The following is a 13,492-nucleotide window of genomic DNA, read 5'->3' as shown; positions in this document are numbered from 1 at the left end:
GCCCCCTGGAACGCACTAGGCCCGTGATTAGCTTTTGCTAGAACTCTAGCTCTGAGACTGGGCCTTCTTGCGTCAGCAAACCCTGTTTCTCTCTGTGCCTCCCCAGTGAATCCAAACTCCTTTGGGCTCCTGGTAGAGACTTTACCCCTTATGGGAGCAATGCAACCAGCAATAATTTGCAGCAGTGCAGGGCAAGCCTTTTTCCAGCAGCATAGTGAGGGCTCACTTAACCAAGCCCCAGTTTTCCTCCAGTCCTTATCAGCATCCCCATGGGCTTCGGGGAAAGTCAAGGCAGCCAGTTCTTGAACAGTGATGGATTTCTGCCATATCACCACCTGCATCCCTTGGCCTCCCTCATCTCTGACACAGGGTGAGTGACGGAGGGAGGACAGCGGACGCTGTGGTGTGGGGAAAGGCAAAATTGCCCAGGGGTGGCACCATCACCTCAAGGACAGGACTGAACAGGGCACTCCATCTGTCAGGCCTCCAACCATCTTCCTGGAGTGCCTAGCCCCTGCCCCACTAGCCACTGGCAGTATTCACACACCCACTGCTTCCAAAGAAGCAGCACCTATGAGGAACTCAGCTGCCTCTGGGCATGGTTGCCTAACAACCCAATGAGCTCAGCTGGGCCAATAAACCCTCACTAAGTGACTGTGCTCCCTGGCTGGTCAGAAGAGCCCACAGATCACCACTTACACCTTCTAGCAACAGCAGCACAGTGGCGGCTCAATGCGTTCCACACCTGCAGCTGCACCAGACCTGTTTCCTGTCCAGCCCTTGCTACAACTGTGCCTGCTCTGCTCCAGCCCTAGTCCCTGCCTACCTCTCAACTCCTGATTCCTGGCTCTGACCACTGGCTTGTCTCCAGACCAGGCCTCTGGTTCTGACTTTTGGTTCTGTTCTGGCCCATGGCTTGTTTCCTGACCATGACTGCAGTTCTGCCCTCTGATTCTGCTCCAAGCACTAGGTCAGACTCCTGCTCCAACCACTGAGCTGCACCATTACACCTCAGCGTGGGACAGTTTGAGCAGCCCCTAGAAGAGAAGTTGGGAGTTTGCACCATGGCATGGAGCTCCTGTTACCCGCACAAAATTCTCTATCACTTACACACACTAGGGCACCCACCTCTATCTAGTTCCTAGGGTTCAAGGTGTAACCCTATCAATTTAGGCACCCATTCCCTCCAGGCTTAATCTTTTGCAGGTTTATGGGGTCCTTTACCAGTGAAAGAGCCTTACACAGTAATATCCTACTTAACTTCTATTTATTAACATCTACTAAAACAGAATGCACATGCTTACACATACAACGCTCATCACTTCCAATAAGACAGAAGAACTTTTCTTGATGGCCAGTCAGGATCAGGTCCATCTGGGGGATTCCAGTTTTTGCACAGTGTCATTGGCAGAGTGTTGAGGTCTGGCAGCTCTGATGGGACTGTGTCCTGGAGTTGTTTCCCAAAGAACTTCCTTTTGGATCCCAGTTTACATTAAACCCAGAGGGAATGGGTGTTTGCCCGGAGGGAATGGGTGCCTGACCCTAGGAACAGGGTAAGGGTGGGTGCCCTAGAGTATAAGGTTACACCTAGTCCTAGGAACAGAGTAAGAGTGGGTGCTTAAAGTAACAGGGTTACATCTTGAGCCCTAGAAACTAGGTAGAGGTGGAAGCCCTAGAGTGTGCAAGCGACAGAGAATTTTGTGTGGGTAACACTCCCCACTGGAACCACCCCAGCAGGAGCCCAACCCACTTCCTTGGACACTGTTGGGGTCATGCACAAATTGCATGCTCAGGTTATCGTGCTCCGTGATCAGAATGCAGTCCTCCAGGCCCAGGTACATATCCAGCCAGCATCTTCTGTTCCCCCATGACATTGGTAGACTAGGCGCCAGCTTTAGGCCAAGACTGTAGGCATCAGCTGCGCATTGACAAATTCAGAGCTGGAAACCAGACTAACTCAACCATATGTTAATACTGCTCAAGAAAGGTGTTCAACTTGTAAGAACGTGTTTAGTCTCTATACAATGCTTGTGAGCTGCTGCACATCAAGGACTATCAAAATTAAATGGGCATTGTGGAGCACCACAATGCAAAGACTACTTAATGGCCTCTTGCACCCATGAAGGTGAAGGCCTTTCTAGAGCCCTAGGTCTGACATTATGGGATTAAAATATGCCATGTATATCATTTTTGCTACCGCTGTTATGCAATTGCAATAAATCTCGTACAAAGTATGTCATGTAAGGTGTCAGTGGAAAAGTTGTGGTTTGCTGAATGTGATTACCCTTTTTGTATGCATGTATCATTGTTCTACATGAAGTTATGAATGTTGACTGTATACTTGTATTTCAAATGTGCTTGCTCCTGGGTAACACCCACAAGGTAGTTGACATCCAGTCTACTCAGAACATTGTGAATGAACCATTCAAGTTGAGAGCCCATTAAGTAAAACAGTGGGTCAAAGAAGAAGCTCGCCTCCACTTGGTGGGCCTTCCTGGGGCCTTTTAGCCCGAACAAGGACAATGGCTCCTATTATGACTCATCAACATATGCAAGGGCATGTGACCAGTTCATGTGACAATGGACTTCGTCTTGTGCCTGTATATTTCCACTAACTACTGTACCGAGAGCATCTCCACATGGCAGAAAGTATAAAAGGCCCTGCAAACATCTCCATTTTGCCTCTTTCCTGCTCTGATCTCTGGACTATGGTCTTACAGTAAAAGGAGCATTCTAATCAATGGACTGATGACCTTCCAATCTTTTGGATGTTACCAGAGACATTATAAGCCAGCAGTTTATTCTATCACTGCTATAAACCTGATCCAAGAACTTTGCAATGATTGTGTGTATTTGATTCCTTTGACCATTTTAACTCTCTCCTCTTCCTTTTCTATAATAAACAAGCCTTTAGATATTAGATACTAAAGGACTGGCAATGGTGTGACTATTGGATAAGATCTGAGTTATATATTGACCTGGGTATGTGGCTCGTCCTTTGGGGATCAGAAGAACCCTTTGGTTGATGAAACCAGTTTTAAATAACCACTTATCATTTAGTCTAGTATCTGGGTGGTGAAACCAGGGCTGGGATACCTAAGGAGACTGCATTTCTGCCTTATTGTTGGCCAGTATGATGAGACAGAAGTTTACTTTTGTGGACATATCTTACGGAAGAATAATCACCAGTTTAGGGTGAGTCTGCCCTATTTCTCAGCAGTTTGTCCTGAATCTGGCATCCTCGGCTGTGACCCACTGAGACATGCTGACAATAGGCATAACTGAGGCTATCTCTACATTGCACTTATGTCATTAAAACTTTTATTGCTTAAAGGTATGGGGAAAAAAAACCACACTCCATACGACAAAAGTTCTAATGATGAAAAGTGTGGGTGTGGACAGCGCTATGTCGGCGGGAGATGCTCTCCTGCTGATGAAACTTCCGTCCCTCTCTAGGGGTGGTTTTATTTTGTTGTCAGGGGAGCTCTCTCCTGCCAACAAACAGCAGCTACACTGCATGCGTTACAGCGGCAAGGCTTTAGCTACATGGCTGTGCCACTGTCAGCTGCGCAGTGTAGACATAGCCTAACAGTATGAACAAAAGGCTGTGAACCAGAGAACATCTGGCCTTGGCAGAACAGCAACATACCAGGTATTAGCTGACACCTCATAAGAACAATCCTGATCTCAGAGGATGGTACAAGAATAACCGAAGTTCTCATCTAACTACGTAAACAAATTCCCAGGACATGGTACAGGAACGCACCAACCCCTCCTAATGTAAGGAGGGGATGACAGAATAATGCATAAAGATATTTTGTTCAAACTAGCAGGTATAAGGTGGTGCTGGCACTGCAAAGTTGTAGCACTAACAACATATAGAGCATAATATGTAACTTGTTTGTATCCATGTATACAAGGAGAAGTGATACCATCTTTGTCCTGGTCTAAGGGACAGTGTCATGTTCTGTTGATTGAACTGGTACCTTGTTGGAAGCATACCTATGTTACTGGTGCCCCCATAGCAGTTGCATGTACACTATTGTGCTTTGTTGACAATAAACCTGGCCGAGAGCCATTGCCACCGAGCTAACCCAGTGGCCTCTCTTAATGAAGAGCACTGAGGTCTGCAGAATCAGCAACCTGCACTCCCTGCTAAGTGCAGAGCACCCTGGAGCACCAAGAACGGCAGCACTAGCAGCACTGACAACTTTGCAGAGCTAGCACCACTCCGCAGCACTAACAACACTAGTGACCCACCGCTGATTTGGTAAGAAGTTGTGAACCCTAGAGCAGGCAGCTCACCAAAGATTGCAGAAAGCTCCAAGCTAGCGAATCCTCTCATCCCCCAGCTACAGATCCCCTCAGAGTCTGATCAGGTTTGGACACGCCCAAGTAGAGGTGGTCCATATCAGGCCAAAAAGAAAGTGGGGAAACATGGACTGGAATTTGTAAGATAATGGCAAAGACTGTAACCTTGAAGAAGAAGAAGAAGAAGAACAGTAAGAAACGTAGAATATTGCAAACCCTGCCCATGGCTGTTAGATGGCTAAGACAACCAACAACAAAACTGACAGGGCAAGTAACAGAAACAAAAAAAGAGAAAAAGAAGAAACAGAAGCAACAGAGCCCAGGAAAGCACCAGCTCTGCTGGCAGGGCAGCAAGCAATCCAGACACATGATATGTCATAGCAAGCAGAGAAAGAGAACAGAAAATTGGAAACAGCTGTAGAGAATCTGCTAAAAAGAGAATTGCCATCCCCTACTATCCATCTTGGTGAGCAACAGCAGGTGCCGGGTACTTAGATTCATAGATTCTAGGGTCAGAAGGGACCAATGTGATCATCTAGTCCAATCCCCTGTACAAAGCAGGCCACAGAACCCTACCCATCCACTTCTATAACAAACCTCTAACCTATGCCTGAGTTACTGAAGTCTTCAAATTGTGGTTTGAAGACCTCAAGCTGCAGAGAATCCACCAGCAAGTGACCCATGCCCCATGCTGCAGGGGAAGGCGAAAAACTTCCAGGGCCTCCGCCAATCTGCCCTGGAGGAAAGTGCCTTTACTTAGATAGTGCCTGATGGGTGGGAACAGAAATGGAGAAGGGTGGCCTGAGCAAAATTAAGGGATGGAACCTGGGATGGAATGGGGACATGTAGAATGACCCAAACCAAGAGCCACTAAGCAGCCCACGCGTAGGGGCCATCACACTGCAACCAGCACCATACGATGAGAGCTGTGTTCCAGTGAAACTGAAACCCAGATCGATGCCTTGTCAGAACGGGAGAAGTAAGCACACAGGAGGGAGAAGTAGCAAACAATACTTTCCCTACATTGGTAAAGAAGATGGAGGATGAAATGGAATAGGTCACAGAACACATTAGGCAACAGAGGCTGCTTTTGATCACAGGAGAGTGGATAAAAAAGGATTTCAAAGTAAAACACCTAGAGTACGTGGGCCAACACCAGGAATTAATGCATCATCAGAAAAAACGCAGCCAGCAAGAGGAAAAAAATTTAGGCTGGCAAACACAGGCTAAAAATCTTTAAAATATGCATGGAGTTTCCCAGAACTGGTTAACCGCAGCAGGGAACCCCAGCAATCCATTTGGCAGGCAGACAAAAGCAACAGGCACTGGGAGAACATATTCAGGTTTTGTGGAAGCAGGTAGCAACTCCCATTCTCCTCCCAGAGCCAGGAACAAAACCAGGGGTACAGGTTTCCAGCCCTTTGCTTTAACCCATGGAGCCCCACTCCCCACGCAGAGCTAATTATAGAACCTTTTTGCTCAAATATTTTCACATACTGGTTAAGTTTTCCTCAGTGGTCCCAACCTTTTCGTCTGGTGGGTGCCAGATGAAGGACCACGGCGGTGGTGGAGCATCCACCGAAATGCCGCCGAATTTCAAGGCATTTCAGTGGCAACACCTCTCGATGACGCTGCTCAACCACCGGCCAGGATGTGGGTGCATTTAGATGCTCCCGCAGGCACCATGGCGCCCGCAGGCACCGTGTTGGGGACCTCTGCTTTATATCCTCTCTCAGTTTGCCAAGCTCACTGCTGCTGTCTGTACTTCAAAATGACCACACAGAGTTAACGAACCTCTCTTGGCTCATGTTTCCCTTCCTTCCTATATTGCGCTCCACCTGCTCGCTCCTTTCTTCTGCTCTCTTTGTTTTCAAAGTTAGAGTTATTACAGAAACCCCCATCGCAGGAAGAAATGGTGCAACTAAAAACATCACTAAAATACTTAAGGTGGTAACTTTACTTAAATAAGTCCAGTAAAGTAACTATTCTAATGCTTCAGGAATACAACAGCTGAAGAAACTAACTTTTTTGCAGATATGGTTGCTAAGCAACAGAAATGATAACTCTGCTTCTAATCCTAGCCCCTAACATATGAAATGTAGGTTTTCCTTGGTTCCATAGAGTAGCATCCTTAAAAGTACAAAAAGTCATGTCAACTGCATTAAGTTAATTAAATTAATATAACAAAGTGGACAAATAATTTGATAGCATTTTTACCCATTCTTATTAGTTAAAACTTTTAATAAGATAATAACTTTCTTCTTTAAATGTTCAAATCTTTTGTTTACTCATTTGTTTCTAAAATGCATTGCCTAAATAACTTTAAGCACTTAATGCCTTATCTTGGTTCCCCCATACACACATCCCAGGCAGGGCCGCACAGTCTCTGAAATAGGGCAAGTTATTCTGATCAGCAACCCTGTAGAGATAAAGAGGGAAACAAATGATTCTCAAATGTGAGGCGGGAAGTTGATCACTGGGGAATTTAACCCTTCTGCAACCTCCACTGTGAAGAATGACTCAGGGCAACAGGGTCCCTCCAAAAAAGGAAAAGGACTTCACAAGGAAAACACAGGGAACACCTACAAGCTGGAAAGGATTTTTTAAAATCAATAATTGATAATTACCTGGAAATGGCAAAATCTGAAATGTGAAATTTGTGTTCAGTAATTAAAAAGAAAAAGGGGAAAATATGAGGAATTTGTCACAAATTAGAGAAAAGTAGAAAAGTTTGAGGGATTTTATATCAATAATTGATACAAGAACATAAGAACGGCCGTACCAGGTCAGACCAAGGGTCCATCTAGCCCAGTATCTGTCTACCGACAGTAGCCAATGCCAGGTGGCCCAGAGGTACTGAACCTAACAGGCAATGATCAAGTGATCTCTCTCCTGCCATCCATCTCCATCCTCTGACGAACAGAGGCTAGGGACATCATTCTTTACCCATCCCGGTTAATAGCCATTTATGGACTTAGCCACCATGAATTTATCCAGTTCTCTTTTAAACATTGTTATAGTCCTAGCCTTCACAACCTCCTCAGGCAAGGAGTTCCACAAGTTGACTGTGCACTGCGTGAAGAACGTCCTTTTATTTGTTTTAAACCTGCTGCCTATTAATTTCATTTGGAGACCCCTAGTTCTTGAATTATGGGAATAAGTAAATAACTTTTCCTTATCCACTTCCTCCATATCACTCATGATTTTATTGACCTCTATCATATCCCGCCTTAGTCTCCTCTTTTGCAAGCTGAAGAGTCCTAGTCTCTTTAATCTTTCCTCATATGGGACCCTCTCCAAACCCCTAATCATTTTAGTTGCCCTTTTCTGAACCTTTTCTAGTGCTAGAATATCTTTTTTGAGGTGAGGAGACCGCACCTGTACACAATATTCGAGGTGTGGGTGTACCATGGATTTATATAAGGGCAATAATATATTCTCAGTCTTATTCTCTATCCCCTTTTTAATGATTCCTAACATCCTGTTTACTTTTTTGACCGCCTCTGCACACTGCGTGGACATCTTCAGAGAACTATCCACAATGACTCCAAGATATTTTTCCTGACTCGTTGTAGCTAAATTAGCCCCCATCATATTGCATGTATAGTTGGGGTTATTTTTTCCAATGTGCATTACTTTACATTTATCCGCATTAAGTTTCATTTGCCATTTTGTTGCCCAATCACTTAGTTTTGTGAGATCTTTTTGAAGTTCTTCACAATCTGCTTTGGTCTTAACTATCTTGAGTAGTTTAGTATCATCTGCAAACTTTGCCACCTCACTGTTTACCCCTTTCTCTAGATCATTTATGAATAAATTGAATAGGACTGACCCTTGGGGAACGCCATTAGTTACCCCTCTTCATTCTGAGAATTTACCATTAATTCTTACCCTTTGTTCCCTGTCTTTTAACCAATTCTCAATTCATGAAAGGACCTTCCCTTTTATCCCATGACAACTTAATTTATGTAAGAGCCTTTGGTGAGGGACCTTGTCAAAGGCTTTCTGGAAATCTAAATACATTATGTCCACTGGATCCCCCTTGTCCACATGTTTGTTGACCCCTCCAAAGAACTTTAATAGATTAGTAAGACATGATTTCCCTTTACAGAAACCATGTTGACTATTGCTCAACAGTTTATGTTTTTCTATGTGTCTGACAATTCTATTCTTAACTATTGTTTTGACTAATTTGCCCGGTACCAACGTTAGACTTACCGGTCTGTAATTGCCGGGATCACCTCTAGAGCCCTTTTTAAATATTGGCGTTACGTTAGCTAACTTCCAGTCATTGGGTACCGAAGCCGATTTAAACGACAGGTTACAAACATTAGTTAATAGTTCTGCAACTTCACATTTGAGTTCTTTCAGAACTCTTGAGTGAATGCCATCCAGTCCCGGTGACTTGTTAATGTTGAGTTTATCAATTAATTCCAAAACCTCCTCTAGTGACACTTCAATCTGTGACTTTATCGTCTTTAAGCGCTCCTTTTGTATTTCGATCGTGAAGGGCCCCCGCTGGTTGTTTAGCAGGCTTCCTGCTTCTGATGTACTTAAAAACATTTTGTTATTACCTTTGGAGTTTTTGGCTAGCCGTTCTTCAAACTCCTCTTTGGCTTTTCTTATTGCACTCTTGTACTTAATTTGGCAGTGTTTATACTCCTTTCTATTTGCCTCACTTGGATTTGACTTCCACTTTTAAAGGAAGTCTTTTTATCTCTCACTGCTTCTTTTACATGGTTGGTAAGCCACGGTGGCTCTTTTTTAGTTCTTTTACTGTGTTTCTTAATTTGGGGTACACATTGAAGTTGGGCCTCTATTATGGTGTCTTTAAAAGCACCCATGCAGCTTGCAGGGATTTCACTTTAGTTACTGTACCTTTTAACTTTTGTTTAACTAACCCTCTCATTTTTGTATAGTTCTCCCTTTTGAAATTAAATGCCACAGTGTTGGGCTGTTGAAATGTTCTTCCCACCACAGTGATGTTAAATGTTATTATATTATGGTCACCATTTGCAAGCGGTCCTGCTATAGTTACTTCTTGGACCAGCTCCTGTGCTCCACTCAGGATTAAATCTAGAGTTGCCTCTCCCCTTGTGGGTTCCAGTACCAGCTGCTCCATGAAGCAGTCATTTAAAGTATCGAGAAATTTTATCTCTGCATTTCGTCCTGAAGTGAAATGTTCCCAGTCAATATGGGGATAATTGAAATCCCCCACTATTATTGGGTTCTTAATTTTGATAGCCTCTCTAATTTCCCTTAGCATTTCATCATCACTATTACTGTCCTGGTCAGGTGGTTGATAATAGATCCCTAATGTTATATTTTTATTAGAGCATGACATTTCTATCCATAGAGATTCTATGGAACATGTGGATTCGCTTAAGATTTTTACTTCATTTGAATCTACATTTTCTTTCACGTATATTGCCACTCCCCCCCCTGCACAAGCTGTTCTGTCCTTCCGATATAGCTTGTACCCCGGAATTATAGTGTCCCATTGATTGCTCTCAGTCCACCAGGTTTCTGTGATGCCTATTATAACAATATCCTCCTTTATCACAAGATACTCTAGTTCACCCATCTTATTAATTAGACTTCTAGCATTTGTGTACAATCACTTTAAAAACTTGTCCCTGTTTATTTGTCTCCCCTTTTCTGATGTGTCAGATTCTTTTTTATGTGACTGTTTATCATCTGATCTGGCCCTTACATTATCCTCTTCTGCCTCTGCTCCTGACTATAACCTGGAGATTCTCTATCATTAGACTCTCTCCTAAGAGAAGTCTGTGTCCGATCCACATGCTCCTCTGCAGCAGTCGGCTTTTCCCCATCTCCTAGTTTAAAAACTGCTCTACAGTCTTTTTAATGTTTAGTGCCAGCAGTTTGGTTCCACTTTGGTTTAGGTGGAGCCCATCTCTCCTGTATAGGCTCCTCCCATCCCAAAAGTTTCCCCAGTTTCTAATGAACGTAAACCCCTCCTCTCTACATCATCGTCTCATCCACGCATTGAGACTCTGAAGCTCTGCCTGCCTACCTGGCCCTGCGCGTGGAACTGGGAGAATTTCTGAGAATGCCACCATAACGGTCCTGGATTTCAGTCTCTTCCCTAGCAGCCTAAATTTGGCTTCAAGGACATCTCTCCTACCCTTCCCTATATAATTGGCACCTACATGTACCACGACCACCGGCTCCTCACCAGCACTACACATAAGTCTGTCTAGATGCCTCGAGAGATCCGCAACTTTCGCACCAGGCAGGCAAGTCACCATATGGTTCTCCCGGTCATCACAAACCCAGCTATCTACATTTCTAATGATCAGATTTCCCATTACTAACACCTGCCTTTTCCTAGCAACTGGAGTTCCCTCCCCCAGAGAGGTAACCTCAGTGCGAGAGGCAACCCCAGCACCATCTGGAAGGAGGGTCTGTCATAACCTATTCCCAGATTTGGACCTTAGCGTCCAAAATATGGGGGTTAGCATGAAAACCTCCAAGCTTAGTTACCAGCTTGGACCTGGTAAAGCTGCCACCACCCAAAAAATTAGAGTGTTTTGGGGCACTCTGGTCTCCCAAAAAACCTTCCCTGGGGACCCCAAGACCCAAATCCCTTGGGTCTCACAACAAAGAGAAATAAACCTTTTCCCTTCCCCCCTCCAGGTGTTCCTGGAGAGATACACAGAAGCAAGCTCCGTGAATCTAAACAGAGGGACTCCACCCTCCCCGTTCCCAGTCCTGGAAACAGAATTACCGAGAGCTAATCTCTCTTCCCCCCTCACCCAGAGGGAATGCAAAGTCAGGCTAGTAAATCTAACACACCCAGATTTCCCCCTGACTTCTTCCTCCCACCAATTCCCTGGTGAGCATGGACTCAATTCCCTAGAGTTCCCCACTAAAGAAAAACTCCAACAGGTCTTAAAAAGAAAGCTTTATGTAAAAAGAAAGAAAAATACATAAAAATGGTCTCTTTGTATTAAGGTGACAAATACAGGGTCAATTGCTTAAAAGAAATATTGAATAAACAGCCTTATTCAAAAAGAATACAATTCAAAGCACCCCAGCAACTACACACATATAAATAAAAAAAAAAAACATATAAATCACTATCTGATCTTTTGTACTTACAACTGGGAAACAGAAGATTAGAAAGCAAGAGACAGAAATCCTCCCATAGCCGAGAGAGAGACAGGCACAAGAACAAGAACAAAGGACTCACACACAAACTTCCCTCCACCCAGATTTGAAAAAGTCTTGTTTCCTGATTGGTCCTCTGGTCAGGTGTTTCAGGTTACTTCTTTCCAGGTGAAAGAGACATTAACCCTTAGCTATCTGTTTATGACAGGGTCCCAACTATGGGAAGGTTTCCCTCTGCTCCCATTGACTGCTCTGCTACCCTGGGCCTTTCATCCTCCTCAACAGCGCAGGGGCTGTCCGAGCGGAGGTGGGACAATTCTACAGCATCCCAGAAAGCCTCATTAGCATACCTCTCTGCCTCTCTTAGCTCCTCCAGTTCCGCCACCCTGGCCTCCAAAGTCCGTACGTGGTCTGAGGGCCAGGAGCTCCTTGCACCGACTGCACACATACGCCACCCGCCTACAGGGCAGGTAATCATACATGCTACACTCAGTGCAATAAACTGGATAGCCCCCACTCTGCTGCTGGGCTTCTGCCTGCATTGTCTCCTAGTTAATGAAAGGGTGGTTTAAAGAAAAAGGTTTTGGATGTAGTTTGGTTTATAGGTTTTAAGGGGACTAAAGAGGCACAGATAGGACCAAAAAGGGACTCCTGCTTCCTTCCCGCTCCCTTGTCAAATTCCCTTGTGAAACTCCCTGTTAGCAGCCCCTGGTCGCTTGTGCGCGGCTTTATAAAGCCTTGGCCTGAGTGAATGCCCCACCCACTGATTCAGACTCAGCCAATTACCAGAGGCTTCTAGCTTTCAAACCTTCCTTTGAAGCTCACAGCCTCCAACCGCCACAGCACACGGTCCTTCAAATAACCAAACAAACAGACTGACAAACACAAGCTCAGCACACAGCAAGTAACCCCCAAACACAAACACACACTACAGACAGTCACTTACCCCACAGATGCTGTATTTGCTCCTCCTTCACCTGGAGAACTCCCTTGCGAAACTCCCTGTTAGGTAAAGAGGTAAAATCTGAGTGGATTTCATATCAATAGTTGATGATCAGGTAGAAAAAGGGTAAAATGTGGAAGGATTTTATACCAATCAATATTCAAGGATTTAAGAAAAGGACAACATTTGAGATTTGATGTTAATATCAGATGATTAGATGGGGAAAATCTCAGGGGATAATAAATCATAGATAGCGAGAGAGAAAATGGGCAAAATGTTCACGAATTTTCTGTTACTATTTAGAACTGAGGAGAAAATGGGGCAAAAACTAAACATTTCCTAATATAAGAGGAAAACACCAACATCTGAGGGGACTGCATATCGATACTGAAGAACTGGAGGGAAAAGTGAGAATGTTTGAAGGGACTGGGGGGTGGAGGGAGTCTGGCATTTGCAGATCCCTACAGGAGACCCCCAAGATCGTACTACACCCCACCCCAGAAACCAGAGAAGGTGGGTCCTCTCGGCCTGCCTAATGCCTATACAGGCCTCACAGAAGCAGCCACTCAAGAGTCCAGCAGGCTCAGATAAAAGGAGCTGCAGGGGCACAGCAGGTCAGTCAGTCCATGGCTAGGACAAAAGAGTAAAGCAAGGGACTCTTCCCTGGCCTGGTGAGAGAGAAGAATCTGAGAATGGTGGCCCTACAATAAGGCTGTAGATACAAGGGCCTCATAGGAAACAGCCCAGGGAAACAGCAGTGATGGATTGGAGTGAGCAGTACACAGCTGCTGTGTATAGGGTCCCTGGGTTCGAACCTGGGGTAATGGCCGGGCTTCCCTGGCAACAGGTAAAATGGGGTAAGCCCCCAAAAGGGGACAGGCCTCCTCTGGGAGCCTGAACAAAGGGCTGAATTAAAAGGACCCAGGGCTGGGACTGAAGGCCCTAGTGAGGAGAAGTAGACTGCTTCTTTGCTGGACTCTCATGCCCTGGCAAGGGTTCACTGAGACTTTGGGGCTTGGCCCAGCCAACCATGAAATTCCCACTAAGCTGGCCAGCGGCCTGCAGGGAACAGCAGGAGGAGAAAAGGTCTGGGATGCTGCACTC

General features: G+C 45.0%; 1 protein-coding gene across 3 annotated transcripts in view; it reads right to left on the bottom strand.

Annotated features, from left to right (window-relative positions):
* Positions 1–13,492, bottom strand: part of LOC115659419 (zinc finger protein 850-like) — a 64,956-nt gene that overhangs the window by 50,315 nt on the left and 1,149 nt on the right. Inside the window, exon 2 of one of the 3 annotated variants that reach the window (XM_030579505.1) lies at positions 12,392–12,447. The exons of 1 other annotated variant lie outside the window; for it this stretch is intronic. The gene's annotated coding sequence lies outside the window, so the exon portion shown is untranslated. Of the gene's footprint in view, positions 1–12,391; positions 12,448–13,492 lie in introns of those variants that run through there. One more of the 3 variants, XM_030579504.1, reaches the window with a different exon arrangement.

This window comes from Gopherus evgoodei, chromosome 11 (assembly GCF_007399415.2).
Source record: "Gopherus evgoodei ecotype Sinaloan lineage chromosome 11, rGopEvg1_v1.p, whole genome shotgun sequence".
Lineage (NCBI taxonomy): Eukaryota > Metazoa > Chordata > Testudines > Testudinidae > Gopherus > Gopherus evgoodei.
Note: the sequence above shows the minus strand (reverse complement) of the source record. Positions and strands in the feature narration are given on the sequence as shown.